This window comes from Pan paniscus, chromosome 7 (assembly GCF_029289425.2).
Source record: "Pan paniscus chromosome 7, NHGRI_mPanPan1-v2.0_pri, whole genome shotgun sequence".
Classification (NCBI taxonomy): Eukaryota; Metazoa; Chordata; class Mammalia; order Primates; family Hominidae; genus Pan; species Pan paniscus.
This window is the reverse complement of record NC_073256.2, coordinates 48605381-48623883: the sequence shown is the minus strand read 5'-3', so window position 1 is coordinate 48623883 and position 18503 is coordinate 48605381.

Here is an 18503-nt window from a genome sequence, read left to right as displayed (position 1 = left end):
CGGCTCACTGCAACCTCCTCCTCCTGGGTTCAAGCAATTCTCCTGCCTCAGCCTCCTGAGTAGTTGGGATTACAGGCTCCTGTCACCAAGCCCAGCTAAGTTTTTGTATTTTTAGTAGAGATGGGGTTTCACTGTGTTGGCCAGGCTGGTCTCGAACTCCTGACCTCAGGTGTTCCACCTGCCTCAGCCTCCCAAAGTGCTGGGATTACACACGTGAGCCACCGCACCCGGCTTACTCAGATTGTTTTTGAACATAGTACTGCAGATCACTGGGATTGTAAGAAAATAATGAGTTAATGTAAAGAGAGTTGACTGTTCTTCCTGTAGGCGATAGCTTTAAAAAAAAAGAGTTGACTTGGTGGCTTTTAGATTACTCTGGGGAGCCCTAGTGGTGTTATTAATGAGGTTCTTTAGAGGGTCCCTGGAGGGAAGGGAGGAAAAGAGGCAGAGTATAGGTTTCAAGCCCCACCTGAGTGTTCCTCTTTTATCTGTTGTGTATTTGTACTTCCTTGTCATTTAAGAACTTTTTTTTTTTTTTTTTTTTTTTTTTTTTTTGGTAGAGATGGTGTTTCACTATGTTGCTCAGGCTAGTTTCGAACTCCTGGCCTCAAACAGTCCTCCCACCATGGCCTCCCCAAGTGCTGGGATTACAGGCATGACCCACTACTCCCGGCCCTTTGTTGTTTATGGAAAAGGTTCACATGTATCACTTCCCCAAATGTAAAACTTAGAATAATAAGATAGTACAGTCTAAGGCAGGAGGATTGCTTAAGTCCAGGAGTTCGAGACGAGCCTGGGCAACATAGCAAGATTTCATCTCTACAGATTATTATTTTAATTAGCTGGGCATGGTGGTATGCACCTGTAGTCCTGGCTACTCCAGAGGCTAAGGTGGGAGGATTACTTGAGCTCGGGAGATTAAGGCTGCAGTGAGCTGTGATTTTGCCATTGCATTCCAGCCTGGGCAACAGGGTGAGACCTTGTCTCTTAAAAAAATAAGGTGAGAGCATTGATTGAGAAGCAGTGGGATCCTGAAAAGTGGAATGGGGACATAAGAAAGGATCCTGATGAAGCCAGTGAAATGGAACCCCTAAATTCTGCGTAGTATTTCTTGCCGGTAGAAGCAGCCCTTCTACTTCTGTCTGAGAAGGTTAATCCTACTTTGCCTGAAGGATCTGTAATGGTCTCTTCAGAGGTGTTCCTTACCAGGCATCACTCATCTGCCTCAGGGTCTGCCCTTGCTACCTGCTTTGCTCTTAGATGTACAACTAGACTCCAGTTCCAGTAGGCACCAAAGAGTGAGGTACAAATTATGATCCATGAGGAGGTACCCTGCACACCAAAAGGACTCCATGATTTTCCCAGTCTATACAGACAGAAATCTGGGGAATATGTGTGGGAATGGATCTTAGAGTGTAGGATATGGTGGTAGGACTGTAAAGTTGAGTCAGGACAACTTTATTGATATTGGCCCACTCAGCAGAGATTCTGGATTCAATATTTGAGAGGTTAGAAAGGACTCAACAGTTTAGTTGGTTTGCTGAACATGGACTCGAAGATGGCCTACACTAAAGTCAAAATGCCAGAACTGCCTCAGTGTACTGTGGAGGAAGGGATTCAAAGGCTCAGGGAGATTGGAATGTTAGGGTGGATTTATCATATAAGCCCCACCCACCCACCCTGGAGGAGTCAAGGGAACACACTTTTCACCATGATGGTGAGAAATAGATTTTTGAGGAGGCCCACAAATTTGGTTTCTCTTCTTTGTAGGTCAGAATGTACAGTGGGAACTGCTACCATCAAACTGGGACCCCTAGAGGCAGTGGGGTTAATTTGATCCCAGGGTAGCAGGGGCCAAATGGTGACAATCAGCAAAGATAGTGTGGCATGGTTATGCTGTAATGGGCAGCAGAGTCAAAGCAGCCATCAGAATTGTTGGACTCAGGCCAGGAACACTGGCACATGCCTGTAATCCCAGAACTTTGGGAGGCAGAGGCAGGAGGATTGCTTGAGGCCAGGAGTTTGAGACCAGCCTGGGCAATATAGTGAGACTCTATCTCTACAAAAAATTTTATAAAACAAAAATTAACAAGAATTGTCTGACTCAGAGACCTATGGCATTGGCTGGTTGATCATTGTGTACCTATGGAAGAAATAGATGGCAGTCTACTAAATTCTTATTTGATTTATGTAAGTGGAAGAGTTCTAGGCTGAGTAAACGGAAGTCTTTTTTTTTTTTTTTTTTTTTTTTTTTTGAGACCAAGTCTCACTCTGTCACCCAGGCTGGAGAGAGCAGGGGCATGATGTCGGCTCACTGCAACCTCTGCCTCCCAGGTTCAAGCAATTCTCCTGCCTCACCCTCCCAAGTAGCTGGGATTACAGGCGCCTGCCACCATGCCTGGCTAATTTTTGTATTTTTAGTAGAGACAGGGTTTCACCAAGTTGGCCAGGCTGGTCTCAAACTCCTGACCTCAGGTGATCCGCCCGCCTCGGCCTCCCAAAGTGCTGGGATTATAGGTGTGAGCCACCGTGCCCAGCCAACAGAAGTCTATCTTAAGTCACCACAAGTGAGTCATAGCCTCTGAATCATTTCCTAGACTTGAGCTAGTTTATAGGTCCAGAATCCCTTCAATGAAGGAGAGGCTGGGTTCCCCTTGAGGAAGAACCCTACCACATTGCCAGGTTTATATTGTTTATCTTTCCCCCAGTCTTCCCTCAAGGGACCCATGGCTATTTACTGGGGTAACTATGCACTGGGGAAAGGGAAAATAATCAGATAGTTTAGGGATTACTGGACACTGAATTGATGCTAATTCCAGGAGGCTCAAAACATTACTGTGGTCCACCAGTCAGAGTAAGAGCTTATAGAGTTTTAGCTCAGATCAATTTCACAGTGAGTCCCATGGGTCCCTTGAATGATCCTGTGATTATTACACAGGAATGGAACCTGCGTTCTAGAATGCAGGATTAGAATAGACATACTCAGCAACTAGCAGAATCTCTACAATGGGTCCCTGACCTGTGGAATGAAGGCTGTTATGGTGGCATAGGCCAAGTGAAAGTCACTAGAACTACCTCTACCTACAAAAATGATAAACCAATAGTGGCTGTGATATGGACACTTGATTAAAGGGGCTGAGAGGACTTGTGGGGAATCCCAATTGGAAGAACATCCAAGTTAGAGATGAAGGCGACTAGGGAGAGTTGGAGTGAGGAAATGGGGTGAAATGGAGGGACACAGAAAGTGCCTGAGCTCTGTGCCTCAGAATATGATCTTATTTGGAAATAGAGTCTATGTTAGTCCATTTGTGTTGCTATAAAGGAATACCAGAGACCAGGTAATTTATAAAGAAAAGAGGTTTAATTGGCTCACAATTGTGCAGGCTGTACAGGAAGCATGGTGCCGGCATCTGCTCCTGGTGATGCCTTGGGAAGCTTCCCATCATGGTGGAAGGTGCAGGGAACAGGTGCATCACATGGTGAGAGTGGGAGCAAGAGAGAGCGAGGGAGGGAGGTCCCAGATTGATTGATTGATTTTTTTTGAGATAGAGTCTCGCTCTGTCACCCAGGCTGGACTGCAGTGCTGTGATCTTGGCTCACTGCCTCACCTCACCTCTGCCTCGTGGGTTCAAGTGATTCTCCTGCATCAGCCTCCTGAGTACCTGGGATTACAGGTGTGTGCCACCACACCTGGCTAATTTTTGTATTTTTTTTAAATAGAGGCAGGGTTTTACCATGTTGGCTGAACTCCTGGCCTCAAGTGATCCTCCTGCCTTGGCCTCCCAAAGTGCTGGGATTACAGGTGTGAGCTACCTCACCTGGCCAGGTCCCAGACTTTTAAACAACCAGATATTGTGTGAACTAACTGAGCAAGAACTCATTCATCAGCAGGGGGATGGTGCTAAACCATTCATGAGGGAATCCTCCTGTATGCTCCAAACACCTCCCACCAGGCCCCACCTGCAACATTGGGAATCACATTCAATGTGGGATTTGGAGGGGACAAACATCCAAACCATAACAGGGTTACTGCAGATGATATTACGATGAGGTTATACTGGAGTAGAGTGAACACCAATGATTCATGTCATTATAAAATGAGGAAATTTGGACACAGACACACAAACAGAAATAATCATGTAATGTCTGGAGTTCTGCCAAAAGCCAATATATGCCAAAGATTACCAGCAAACCACCAGAAGCTAAGAGTCAGGCCTGGAACAGATCCTTCCTCAGCACATACAGAGGGAGCATGGCCCTGCTACCACCTGGATCTCAGACTCACAGCCTCTAGAACTGTGAGATAGTAAGTTCTAGCTTTCTGGAGGGATTACAGAGATTAATGCCACCATCAAGGACTTGAAGGATATAGGGCTGGTGCTTCCTACCACATCCCCATTCAACTCGCCTATTTGGCCTGTGCCGAAAACGGATAGAGAGTAATAATAGATTGTCATAAACTTACCCAGATGGTGACTGCAATTGCAACTGCTGTTCCAGATGTAGTTTCATCACTTGGGTACATGAACATATCTGGTAGTTGAAACACAAGTGCTCTGGCAAATGCTTTTCCTCCATACCTGTTAGTACACACCACCAGAAGCAGCTTGCTTTCAGCTGGCAGGGCCAGCAATACACCTTCACTTTTCAGTCCTATGTCATAATTTAGTCTGCAAGGACCTTGGTTACCTTTCCCTTCCACAAGACTTCACACTTGTCCATGACATTTATTATATTAAGCTGATTGGATCTGATGAGCAAGGAGAGCAACTACCAAGAAGTAGCAACTACTGTAGATGTATTGGTAAGGCATTTGTATGTTGGAGGGTGGGAAACAAATCTGACAAAGATTCAGGGGCTTTCTACCTCAGGGAAATTTCTAGGAGTCCAGTAGTATGGGACATGTTGAAATATCTTTTCTAAGGCCAAGGATAAATCGTTACATCTGGCTCCAGATGAAAAAAATGATGCAATACCTAGTGGATCTTGCGGGCAACATATTCCTTATGTGGTATGCAACTCTAGTCCATTTACTGACTGATCGCAAAGCTGCTAGTTTTAACAGGAGCCTAGAACAAAAGAAGGCTCTGTGATAGGTCCAGGTTATTGGGCAAGCTCAAGAGTCATTTTAATATTCATTTTTTTTTTTCTTTTTTCAGACATAGTCTTGCTCTGTTGCCCAGGCTTTAGTGCAGTGGTGTGATCTTGGCTCACTACAAACTCTGCCTCCTGGGTTCAAGTGATTCACCTGCCTCAGTCTCCAGGGTAGCTAGGATTACAGGTGCCCATCACTATGCCTGGCTAATTTTTGTATTTTTAGTAGAGACAGGGTTTCACCATGTTGGCCAGGCTGGTCATGAACGCCTGAGTTCAAGTGATCCGCCCGTCTTGGCCTCCCAAAGTGCTGGGATTACAGGCATGAGCCACCGCGCCTGGCCAGCAACCTAATTTTTCCTTGATAATTAGGATGAATTACCTGTTAGAGTGGCCCCTTACTTTGTCCATTTGTTCAATAGCATGAGGAGCCCAAACTGTCCAAGGACAGTCTCAGGTTTCCAATTCATCATGACAGTGTTTCCTGGTGGAAGCATTCCTTCCTTGTGCACTGGAACTTCCAAATCTACTATATCAGCACCACTTGTACACCTTCTCAGAGGCTCTTAACTGCCTCCTCCTTTCACGTGGTTGGTGTCACACCCACACCAGGTCACCCCTCCACTTTGAGATTTGAATAAGACGCCACATTGCAAGGTGTGGGATATGGTTTCCTGTGTGGCTGCCGGGAGCCCAGATGGTGCAACTCAGTTGTTTAGGGAATTAGCTCAATGGAATGAGCAATGACCAATGGGAAATAAATTCATATCTTTTCAGGGATTACTGCAAGATGTGTTTTCTTTTTGCAACTCTTCTGGAGAAGTCCTTTGTGCAGAGTGAACCTGCCTGCAAAGCGATCTACTGTGTGTCTGTAGCTCATTGTGAAGCAGTGCCGCAATCCATTGCATGCCATTGCATCACATCTTTATTTGTATCACTTTTTTCCCTCACCCTGTGTCTTTGGACATGCTTCTGTCCAAGTGCCAGAAATGTTTTTCTTTTTTTTTGCTTGAGTTCTGCTTTCTAGAGGACTTGTGTTAAGACAATTGGTTGTGAAAGTTGTACAGGATGGAATTTTGGAATTGGACTGTTCAAGGAATCAGAAGAACTTGAACATCGACATCTTCCTAAGTCTTTCTTTCTGGCATACCAGCCCCTTCCTTCTTGCTGAAGGGGATTAGCCTTCCTTGTCTAGAGACCATGTAACGGCCTCACCTGAAGCAGATGCCTTGTAAGATAGCATTTTTTCTTAAAACTGAGTCCTGCCACATCTCTGCCTCCAGGCCAATAACCAGAGTCAGATCTCAACCTTGACAGGGAAAGACAGTCCCTGCTTTGGGAGGAAATAAGCCACACAGCAAAAGAATGATAACCTCTTGGAATTACAGCACTTGCCTTGGGAGGAAATAGGTCACATACTAAAAAAATCATGGTACCATACAGCTAATATGTACCAGCGAGAGTAGGGATAAACCATGTAGAAATTCATCTGGAAGTTGTTGGGCTGTAGGAGGGGTGAAATATGGTGGAAAGAGAAGCCCTTTATGTTCACCTGTGAATTGGGATTCAATGTTCTGTCAAAGACATGAGCTACTGGTTCTAATAATCTTCTGGGATGGTTTCTTGATGGATGATGATGGTTTCCTGATTGGATGTGATGATGCCTACCGTAAGTGAGGTAGAGATGCCAGACTTTCTATGGTATAGTATTGAGCACAGTATCTGAAGACTCAAGGAAGTGGGATGTTAGAATTTACTTATGAGACTGAATAATCCAACATTTGACTCCACTCTGAGGGTTCAGAGCATCTCCCTTTACCAAGGTAGTAAGGAAGGTACTGGTGAGAGAGTTATTAGCATTTTTAAGAGCTCAATGATAGTTGTCCTCTGTAGGCAAAGGTTAATAGTGGGAAATGCTGTCATGGAAATGGACTTCCCAAGATTAACAGAGACAGTGGGTTTCCGAAGTGGCAAATTGCATCTCTTCATTGTCAGAGCCAACCAAGGTGGATGGAATTCCATACAGGGCAGCAAGTCAAGAGTAGCCTGATTTACAAATGGATCTGCATGATATGCTGATACCACCTGGAAGGACAGTGAAGGGAAGTGCCCTGAGGGGGTGGAATTTTGAGCTATGCATCTGAAATAAGAGATGGTAAGACATATGTATCTACACTTTTCAAAATAGACAGTGGTTTCTGGTTTGAATGGGTGACCAGGGGCTTGGAAAAATGAGATTGAAAAATTGACGATAAAGCTGGGCACGCTGGCTCATGCCTGTAATCCCAGCACTTTGGGAGGCCGAGGTGGGCGAATCATCTGAGGTCAGGCATTAGAGACTAGTCTGGCCAACATGGTAAAACCCCATCTCTACTAAAAATACAAAAATTAGGCTGGGCGCAGTGGCTCACGCCTGTAATCCCAGCACTTTGGGAGGCCGAGGCAGGCAAATCACAAAGTCAGGAGATCGAGACCATCCTGGCTAACACAGTGAAACCCTGTCTCTATTAAAAATACAAAAAATTAGCCAGGCGTGGTGGCACACACCTGTAGTCCCAGCTACTCGAGAGGCTGAGGCAGAAGAATCACTTGAACCCAGGAGGCAGAGGTTGCAGTGAGATGAGATCGTGCCACTGCACTCCAGCCTGGGTGACAGAACGAGACTCTGTCTCAAAAAAAAAAAAAAAAAAAAAAAAAAAAGAAAAATTGATAAGGATATCTGGGGGAAATGTAGATGTATGGTCCTCTCTTAACAAAAATGAGATTTTTTTTTTTTTTTGTCCAATATACATGCTTACAACTACCTGAGTCGTAGAATATCACAGAAATTCTGGCATCTCCACCTTGCTTACTATAGGCATCATCACATCCAAGCAGGAAGCCGTCATCCCTCAGGAAACCATCCACTCAGAGTATTAGGATCAGTAAGTAGTTCATGTCCCCGACAGAACGTTGCATCTTAAGTCACTTCATAAGATGACATTTTCTGTGGCTATTATTCAGCCTCTTTTTTTCAGCAAACCCTATTCCTGTTTCATTGGCTCATAAACAAATTGGCTAAGGTGGTAGGGATGAAAGTTATCCATCGATTCAGCAAAAGGGTCTTCCATTCACCAAAACCGATCAGGTTACAACCGCTGCTGATTGCCCTATCTCCCAACAGCAGAGGCCAACACTGAACCCTGAATACGGTTCAATTCCCTGGGGAAATCAGCCCGCCATCTGGTGGCATGTTGATTACATGAGACCACTTCTATCATGAAAGGGGCAATGATTTGTTGTCACTGGAGTAGACACTTACTCTGGGTTTGGATTGGCCCTTCCCACTCGAAAGGCTGTTGTTGAAACCATGATATGTAGATTTACAGAATGCCTAATTGTGTATCACAATGTTTCACATTGTTTCTAAGTAAATCATTTTCTAGTGGATGAAGTGCAGGATGGGAATAATGCCCACATAATTTATAGGAGTTCCTGTCTTCCCTGGATCCAGGAATAGTAAATCTTCATGATTTTGCTAGCTCTGTGATGCCTTTGGGAAGATGTCTTTTCATATTTTGCTCAGTTTTGTTAGTTTCCGTGTGTGATAGGATTGGTTCAAATCATCTTGCCCTCACAAACCTAAAAGTGGAATTCCCTTACTGTAGATATTTGAAGACAGCTCTATTTTTTATTCAAGTTAAAAACCCAAAACACTCTCAATCATTTCTTACTTTACCTAGCTTTTGGATCCTCCACCATCTGGTCATCTACCTAGGTTTGATCATGTTTTTTTTTGTTGTTGTTGTTTTTTGTTTTTTAAATCCCCAGCACAATCTTTCCTTATTAAAGGAGAAAAGACACATTTCTTCCTTACATTAAAATATTCAAAATTATGAGTATTTATCAAGTTAAATTATATTTAATTAAATTATATAGATAAATCATTCACAACTATATATAAGTTAAAATAATATGCATATTTCATAATTGAAAAAAGAAAAGCAATGCAAGTTCTTTGTAAAACATTCAAACAGTTTAGAAGCATATAAAGAGAAAAGAAAGAGTCTGTATCTGGCTAGGCATGGTGGCACATGCCTGTAATCTCAGCTACTCAGGGGGCTGAGGTAGGAGGATCACTTGAGCCCAGGAGTCTGAGGCTGCAATGAGCTATGACCGTGTCAGTCACGACAGAGCAAGACCCTGTCTCCAAAAAGAAAAAAGTCTATATCTGCCCAACTCCCCATGGCCCCCTTAGTTTCATCCTCTCAGTGTGGTCTCTCTACCTAGAAATAATCTCTGTTAACATTTTTTGGTTATTATTATAGAAATTATACACAATGTCCAGATTTTTTTCACAAAGAATAAATCTATTCTTTTCACAACTGCATAGTATTCCATCATATGGATATATTATAATTTAATCTGACCATTCCTTTATCAATATCAATATACATTTACCACATTTTCAATTTTTTTCCCTATTTTCAACAATGCAATAATGAACATCCGAACATATCTTTTGTACACGAGTTTATGTTGTAGCTGCTCCAAACACTGGAGTCAGAGACTTTATTATAGTTTAGATCTTTAATGTACATGTGTTTAGATTTATAAGATATATTTCTAGAATAAGATTTATGCTTAAATGTGGCACCCAGACTGTAATTAAGATATGGATGTCAGAGAAGCTGCCATTTAAACTTGGCCTTTGATCTTCCTGCATGGGAGGATAAAGTGAGTCATTCCGAAGTGGATCTTCTTTGTTCTTTGTGGTTCATAAGTAAAGATAGGGTAAGCAGACATCTATTGCTCTTGGGGAAATGTACAACAAAGCCTTTTAAAAAGGGCTTGATGAAGGCTGCTTTTTAAAATATGCAGAGATGAAAGTTTGCTTAAGCAGAAGTAAATTTTCATGGAAACCCAGGTGGCTACTGGAAGAGTATGCAATATCTCTCACACATCTCTTTTGGACTTCCTCATAAATAGTACCTTTTGGATGGTTAGAGGCAGCTCTTAGGGGAGAGAAGGATGAGTGAAGACTGGGAATTCTGGGTTATTACCCGATTCTACATAGTCTTGGGGAAAAGTGGGTTCTGGGTTAGCTTGTGGCTATGTCTGGAACTGGAATTGTCCTGGATCCACAAGGGCACAATGAGTGTGTTGGGAAGAATGACTGCATATGTGGTTTTAACCTGGAGAGCTATTACCTGGGAAGTGAGGGAGGAGGACACCACTGTGGCCTGCATAGGAATATGGACGGAAAAGAACAGTGGAAAAGAATATACCAGACTGGGAAAGACCAGTATTCATAATGTGGCAACAACAATGGTAGCTGAAAGTTAGGTCTACTGGTGATGGATTGGATCCTCTGGATTGCTCTCCAGAAGGCATTTCAGAAATATGTTCATCCACTCTGGACAACATCCTGGGATTCTTGAATAAGTGGGCAGAAGAAGAGAAGTCCCTTGAAAGAAATTATACCTCCAACTTATCCAAAGTATTGGGATTCTGCTTGGTTTAGTTAAGTAAAATAAGAGATGCAACAATGTTTGTATCTTGATTAAATAAATTATACTGGTTGTTCCAGCATAATTATATGAAGTTCAATGGATATATTACTTTCTTTTGGATAAACATTTCATGATTGCAGCCTTTTGGGAAGCTACATCTCTCTACTACTTCATATTGAGCTTATGAAAGTGACAAAAAAAATGCCACTCTATTTCACTAACTACTATTTCACTGAATTACTAACAGGAAGTCTCTTACCGTTCCTCATTTGTGCAACTGGTTAAAAAAACAAAGCAAAACAAAGAACACCAAGTTCAGGAATTATCAGTTACACACATTAATCTTCATCCCCTTACTTGTCCCTATCTTTTATGGAAGACAATAAAATATTTGTGTAGTAGATATCACTACTAATTCTTATACTTACAATAATCCTGGCACCTTAACCAATACGGATTCAGGATTCTCACTTTTTTGAAAATTATGGATAACTTTGAAGAGCAATGCCAGATTTTATCTTCTCAGATATACAATTGTTCACGGTGTCTCCCAGTCAAAAGTTGTTAGAAAGCAACCAGTCATGGCCCAAAGAATACCCCAAATTTCGAATTGCGTTTCCCAGAATCATTGGTTGTCACTTTCCTTTTCTCTAAGTACATTTTCTCTTTCATCACTAGAGGGCAATAATGCTCCACTATACAAGTCAGAAATCTCATCGTGGACAGTAAAATCTCCTAATATTTAGTAGGTTGCTTATGCTGTTGTAAACCTGCTAGATAGATTATTTATTTCCTCCCAGATTGTCACCAGACCATAAAAGATTGCCCCTAGAACCCTTCCCCTTTTTACACAAGTATATTTCCCCTTTTTACACAAGATGTCTCTGACATACTATTAGAATCAATGTAGTCTGCTGTAACTGGTCTCACATTTTCAATCATATAGGACTTAACTCTTTTCCATACAGCAAAATATTTCCAGATTCTGATGACTTCTCATCTCTTCTGCTATTGTCACTCAGTTTCAAGCCACTATCATTTGTTGTCTTAGTGGGGTCTACCCTGACAACTTGCATCAGTTAGGATAGGTCGGGTTATGCTGCAGTAACAAACAAGACCAAAATCTCATTAGCTTAATCAATATGTAGCTCACACCAAGTGTCTAACGCAGGTTGGCAGGGACTTTGGCTCATGATGTTATTCAGGAATTCTGGCCAAGTGAAGCTTCCTATGGCATGCAGCAGTGGGAGAGGCATGTGGAGAATCACACGCTATACTTAAAGCTTCTGTCCAGAAATCACACACATCATTTCTGCTCACATTCCATTGGCCAAAACAAGTCCTATAGCTGTACTTAACTTTAATATGATAGGGAAGTACAATCCTAGTATAAGCCTGGAGATCAAAAACCATATGTATTTGGTGAACAGCAGTAAGGAAACCAAACCACTCTAATGATAATTTCACTTCCCCATTTCTGCCCTAGGACTTTGGATTTCCCTTATTCTGTTCTATTTTCTCCTATAACCCTTATCTTCTGACTTACTATATAATTTACTTTATTATTACTTTTCCTACCCCCTCTTTCTAGAATATAAATTCCACAAGGACAGGGATTTTTGTCTATCTTGTTCTATACTATGTCCATATTGTTCAGAACAGTGCCTGTCTCATACTAGGTATTCAACACATATTGAATGAATGAGTAACCAATTGATCATACATCAATTTTCTTTGCCTTATACAACAGCCCACCCTATATGTGGAATGATGACACAAATTAGAGAAATTGACACTGTGCTTTTTCAAAACCATGATATTTAGGCTGGGCATGGTGGCTCACAACTGTAATCCCAGCACTTTGGGAGGTTGAGGTGGGCGGATCATTTAAGGTCAGGAGTTCGAGACCAGCCTGGCCAACATGGTTGAAACCCTGTCTCTACTAAAAATACAAAAATTAGCCGGACGTGATGGTGGGCGCCTGTAATCCCAGCTACTCAGGAGGCTGAGGCAGGAGAATTGCTTGAACCTGGAAGGCAGAGGTTGCAATGAGCCGAGATCACGCCACTGCACTCCAGCTTGGGCAACAGAGTGAGACTCTATTTCAATAAAAAAAAACAAAAACAAAAACCCAAACCATGATATTTAGGAAAGTCTTTGCAAGTAGGATGTCTTACTGGGAGAATGAAGTCTTCTGAATTTGGGACCTCATAAAGCATCATGACAACAAGCAGATTGGGAATATTGTTTACTGTACTGTCTTTACTGTTGGATGCATAAGCATCATGGTAAACATAATGGTAAGTCAATTATTTTCTTTTCTTATTTAATTAATTACTTATTACTTATCACCTTTCACTTGATTATTTCTGGAAGCTGGTGTTGGAATGGCAGTGTCGTCCACCACATCCATGGCCACCATGTCCGGCTAAATTTTGTATTTTTAGTAGAGACAGAGTTTCACCATGTTGGCCAGGCTGGTCTTGAGCTCCTGACCTCAAGTGATTCGCCCACCTCAACCTCCTAATTAATAAGTAATTAATTAAATTAAATCAATTAGCTAATTAATTAATAAATAAGTAATTGCATTAATAATCAATTAATTAAATTGGTCTTGTTCTGTCACCCAGGCTGGAGTGCAGTGGTGGGTTCATAGCTTGCTGTAGCCCTGAACTTTTGGGCTCAAGCGATCCTCCCACCTCAGCCTCCAGAGTAGTTGGGACTACAGGTGTGTGCTACCACACCCAGCTAATATTTTTTTCATTTTTGGTAGAGATGGGTCCCACTATGTTGCCCAGGCTGGTCTCAAACTCCTGGCCTCAAGAGATCCTCTTGCCTCGGTCTCCTAAAGTGCTGGGATTAGAGGCATGAACCACTGTGCCTGGCCAATTATTTTAAATATATGCTGTTTCGGTCCCAGCAGAGGCAGATGGAAGCTTAAAAGCTGTCAGCAGTCAAGCAACAAAAAGTGGAGTCAGATTCCTCATTGCGTATACATTCTTATTATTAGTTCAGTACTGCCTAACTTGATATTTTAAATAACTCACAATTATTAGTTAGTTATTGGACTTCATGGAAATGAAAGGATCTGTTGTCATTTTCTGTAGGGAAAATGCCCGTGTGGTGGAGCAACAGGCAAGGATGCTTCTCAGATGACTTCCATCATTAAGTGTCTGTGATTCTGGGACATTGCCATTCCAACACCAGCTTCCAGAAGTCATCAAGTGAAAGGTGATTAAGAAATTGTTTTATCTCATTATTTCCCTTTCTTGCCTTACCCTGTAAGCCTGGTCATAAGAAAGAAGAAGAGGCTGGGCGCAGTGGCTCACACCTGTAATCTCAGCACTTTGGGAAGCCAAGGCAGGCAGATCATTTAAGGTCAGGAGTTCAAGATCAGCCTGGCCAACATAATGAAACCCATCTCTACTAAAAATACAAAAGTTAGCTGGGCGTGCTGGCACACACCTGTAATGCCAGCTACTCAGGAGGTTGAGACAAGGAGAATCACTTGAATCTGGGAGGTGAAGGTTGCAGTGAGCTGAGATCACAACACTGCACTCCAACCTGGACGACAGAGTGAGGCTGTGTTTCAAAAAAAAAACAAAACAAAAAACAAGAAGAATAGTCAAAGAATGGAGAGGTTTGATGGTTATTTTGATTTCAACGAAGTTATGGAAACCTCTTTTTCTTTTTTTTTTCTTTGTTTTGAGATGGAGTCTTGCTCTGTCATCCAGACTGGAGTGCAGGGGTGCAATCTTGGCTCACTGCAACCTTGGCCTCCCAGGTTCAAGCAATTCTCCTGCCTCAGCCTCCTGAGTAGCTGGGATTACAGGCACCTGCCACCATGCTTGGCTAATTTTTGTATTTTTGGGGTTTCACCATGTTGGCCAGGCTGGTCTTGAACTCTTGACCTCATGATCCACCCACCTCGGCCTCCCAAAGTTCCGGGATTACATAGGCGTGAGCCACCACGCCTGGACGGAAACCTCTTTTTCTTAGGGAAAAAGAAAGTGAGGGGTGTATGTGTTTTCAAATTAAGACCAGGGTCCACTGGAATAAGTGCTAAGATATTAAATGGCCAGATTTCTTCAAATTAATGGACACCTTCCTTTACTAACTACTTATCTTCAGCAAGTGCAGATTGCATCAGAAATGCCCATTGACTAAAATTTTGAATCCCAAGAGAAGAAGCTCTTTAAAAATAGAATATCTCTTTTGCTTTTACTTAAAAGACTGTATGAGCATCATGAAAAGTATAAATTTCAATCTTCGTTTGTATAAGTAGATTTTGTTAGTGTTTTGAAAAAAATTATGTAAATTTCCTATCCTAAACTAGCTTTGGCCCATCTGATAGTCCCCTTTCTCCGTTTCCCCAGGTTACTATGTCCCTTACATATATTTGTGGCCTCAGGGGCAAGGTCCACAGCCAGGGGACCTTCTCTTCTGTCTCTACCACCTTCTATTCCTGTTTCCTTCTCTCTTCTTCCTGCCCTGGGTCACACTTTTTCTTCTCCTCTCATACTATGGTAGGTCAGGCTCTCAGGCAATTTAGATGGGTAGGACTGATAGCATAGCACAGGAGATGGAGAAAGGGAGAGGAGGCGGGGGTGGGCGGCTCACGCCTGCAATCCCAGCACTTTGGGAGGCTGAGGCAGGTGGATCACCCGAGATCAGGAGTTGGAGACCAGCCCGGCCAACATGGTGAAACCCCATCTCTACGAAAAATACAAAAATTAGCCAGGCATGGTGGCGGGAGCCTGTAGTCCCAGCTGCTCGGGAGGCTGAGACAGCAGAATCGCTGGAACCCCGGAGGAGGAGGTTGCAGTGAGCCAAGATGGTGCCACTGCACTCCAGCCTAGGTGACAGAGAGAGACTCCATCTCAAAAAAAAAAAAAAAAAAAAAAAAGAGATTGAGAGAGAGAAAGGGAGAGGGAGGATGGAATAGGAATAGTAAACTCTCCTGGCCACGCCCCTTTCTTCCCCACTAACAACCGCTGTTAGTGACTGGCTCCAGCAGTGAATGTGGTATCATCAATCCCTCAGTCTATTCTCATGGGTCCTAACTTGCCCTATTCCCATGCTTTCCTCCTCTGGGTTGATGATTTACTCTCAAAACTGCATTTGTGGGAGAGAATAAGAAGAAATAATAAGGAAACAGCAGAGGGTATCGAGACAGACGGTATCACCAGTACCCACAACCATGCCCTAGGCTAGGCAAGCCTGGTTCCCTGGTCTAGTTTGGTCAGAAGGTCAGATGTCCAACATCAATGACTTACTGTTTTCAAACCTTAGGTCAGGGGTTTTGTTCCCTCCTGATATGAGGAAGAGAAAGAGGTGGACTTATAGCTGGTAGACAGCAGATGATGAAGCGGTGCATAACCCATAGCTAATCTTGGCTCTTTTTTTTTTTTTTTTTTTTTTTTTTTTAATGAGACGGTGTCTCGCTCTGTCGCCCAGGCTGCAGTGCAGTGGCACAACCTCGGCTCACTGCAAGCTCTGCCTCCCGGGTTGACGCCGTTCTCCTGCCTCAGCCTCCCGAGTAGCTGGGGCTACAGGCACCCACCACCACGACCGGCTAATTTTTTGTATTTTTAGTAGAGACAGGGTTTCACCATGTTAGCCAGGATGGTCTTAATCTCCTGACCCCGTGATCCGCCCGCCATGGCCTCCCGAAGTGCTGGGATTACAGGCGTGAGCCACCGCGCCTGGCCTAGCTAATCGTAGCTCTTTAAAAACATATCTGCTTACTCTTGGGAGTAAGTTTCAGATGTGACTTTCATTTCTCGGGTATGCTGTAGAGGAAACAGGGTTGAGAATCTCTGTCCTACTTTACACTATATCCACCTCCCTTAAGTACATTCTTATTCAATTTCCTCCCCAGCTCAGTTGCTGGGATGTTTTCTTGAACTAGTGACATCAGTTACGATGGAAATTTTGAAAGGGTGGAACAAGGGTGGGTCTTCTGGACTCCAAGTGCTCTCTTCTGTGTGTCAGGCATCTGCAGAGACCAAAACAGGAAATTCAGCCTCAGTGCTCAATTATATATTTTCTTGTGAATAATTATTAATTTTAAAATTTATTACAAAATACATCAAATATGAGAAGAGCACGGAGAATAGTACATCAAATATCCTGCTATCTTATAGCTATTTCAGATCCCTATTTTTTTTTTTTTTTGAGACAGAGTTTTTGCAACCTCCACCTCCTGAGCTCAAGCAATTCTCGTGCCTCAGCCTCTTGAATAGCTGGGATTGCAGGCAAGGCACCACTCCAGCTAATTTTTGTATTTTTAGTAGAGACGGAGTTTCACCATGTTGTCCAGGCTGGTCTCAAACTCCTGACCTCAAGTGATTGACCTGCCTTGGCCTCCCAAAGTGCTGGGATTTTGATATCCTTCACATGGACACTTAGTATAGGAAGCCATCTTTAATAACTTCCTTTCTGTGTTCTGCTCTTCCTCCTGTGCTTATCTTAAAACAGAGCCTTACAGGGTCATAATTTGGAGGAAGCACAGGTATGAGCCATTGTGCGCAGCCACATCAGATCCCTATTCTTGTTTTATTTATTTTTTGAGATGGAGTCTTGCTCTTGTCACCCAGGCTGGAGTGCAGTGGTGTGCTCTTGGCTCACTGCAACCTCTGCCTCCCGGGTTCAAGTGATTCTCCTGCCTGAGACTCCCAAGTAGCTGGGATTACAGGCGTGTGCCACCATGCCCAGCTAAGTTTTGCATTTTTAGTAGAGACGGGTTTCATAATGTTGGCCAGGCTGGTCTCGAACTCCTGACCTCAAGAGACCTGCTCGCCTTGGCCTCCGAAAGTGCTGGGATTACAGATGTGAGCCACCGTGCCCAGCCATATCAGATCCCTATTTTTGAAGAATCTAAGTCACTAGGTATAGTTACAGGCACTGTGTATCACTCCCCAAACTCATTAGTCTCTTTCTTTTCCCAGAGGTAACCACTATTCTAATTTTGGAGTTCATCATTCCCATGAATATTAAAAAAGTTTAATTACAGACAAATGCACGATTATGTGAAGAATAGTTTGAATATATTACAACTTTACATAAGTTTGTAAAGTTATGTTCATTCCTCTGGGTCATTCCTTTCAACCGCTTCATAATATTTCTCTATGGCTTTAACCCAATTATTGTATTTATTCTCTTACTGTTGGATAGTATTTAAAAAAATAAATAGATCTATGTTGAGATTATTTCAAAAATAGTGCATATTAACTGCCAGGCACTGTTCTAAACACTTGACAAGTACCGATTGATTTAATTCTCATAATAGGACTATGAGGAACTCAATATTATTTCTCCATTTTACAGATGGGAAACTGAGGCACAGAAGGAAGTTAAGTCACAGAGAGAGGTTATTTGCTCAAGGTCACAACGTTAGTAACTTGTGGGCCTACTTCCTAGAATTGAAATTTATGGATCACAGGCTATAGGCACTTTCCACCTTACTAGATATTGCACTCTACCAAGCAGTTGTGTAGATAGGAACTCTTGGAGAACAGAGCCAGAAGAAGCCCAGAACCGTGAGGAATAGTGGATTAGGAAACCATTCCCAGGATGTAAAACTAGGCCCTAAACTAGGAACATTCTCTGCCTCCAGAATAGGGTGTCTGGTATGGCCTGAATTATGTCTCCCCTCAAATTCATATGTTAAAGCTCTGTCCTTCAGTGTGACTATGCTTGGAGACAGTGCCTATGAGGAGGTAATAAGATTAGATGAGGTCATAAGAATGGGGCCCCAATCCAATAGGGCTGGTGTCCTTATAAGAAGAGGAAGAGACACCAGAGCTTTACAGCTGTCTGCAAACCAGGAGCACCCTCACCAGGAATCAAGTTGGCTGGCACTGTGATCTTGGACTTCCCAGCCTCTAGAACTCTGAGAAATAAATTTCTATTGTT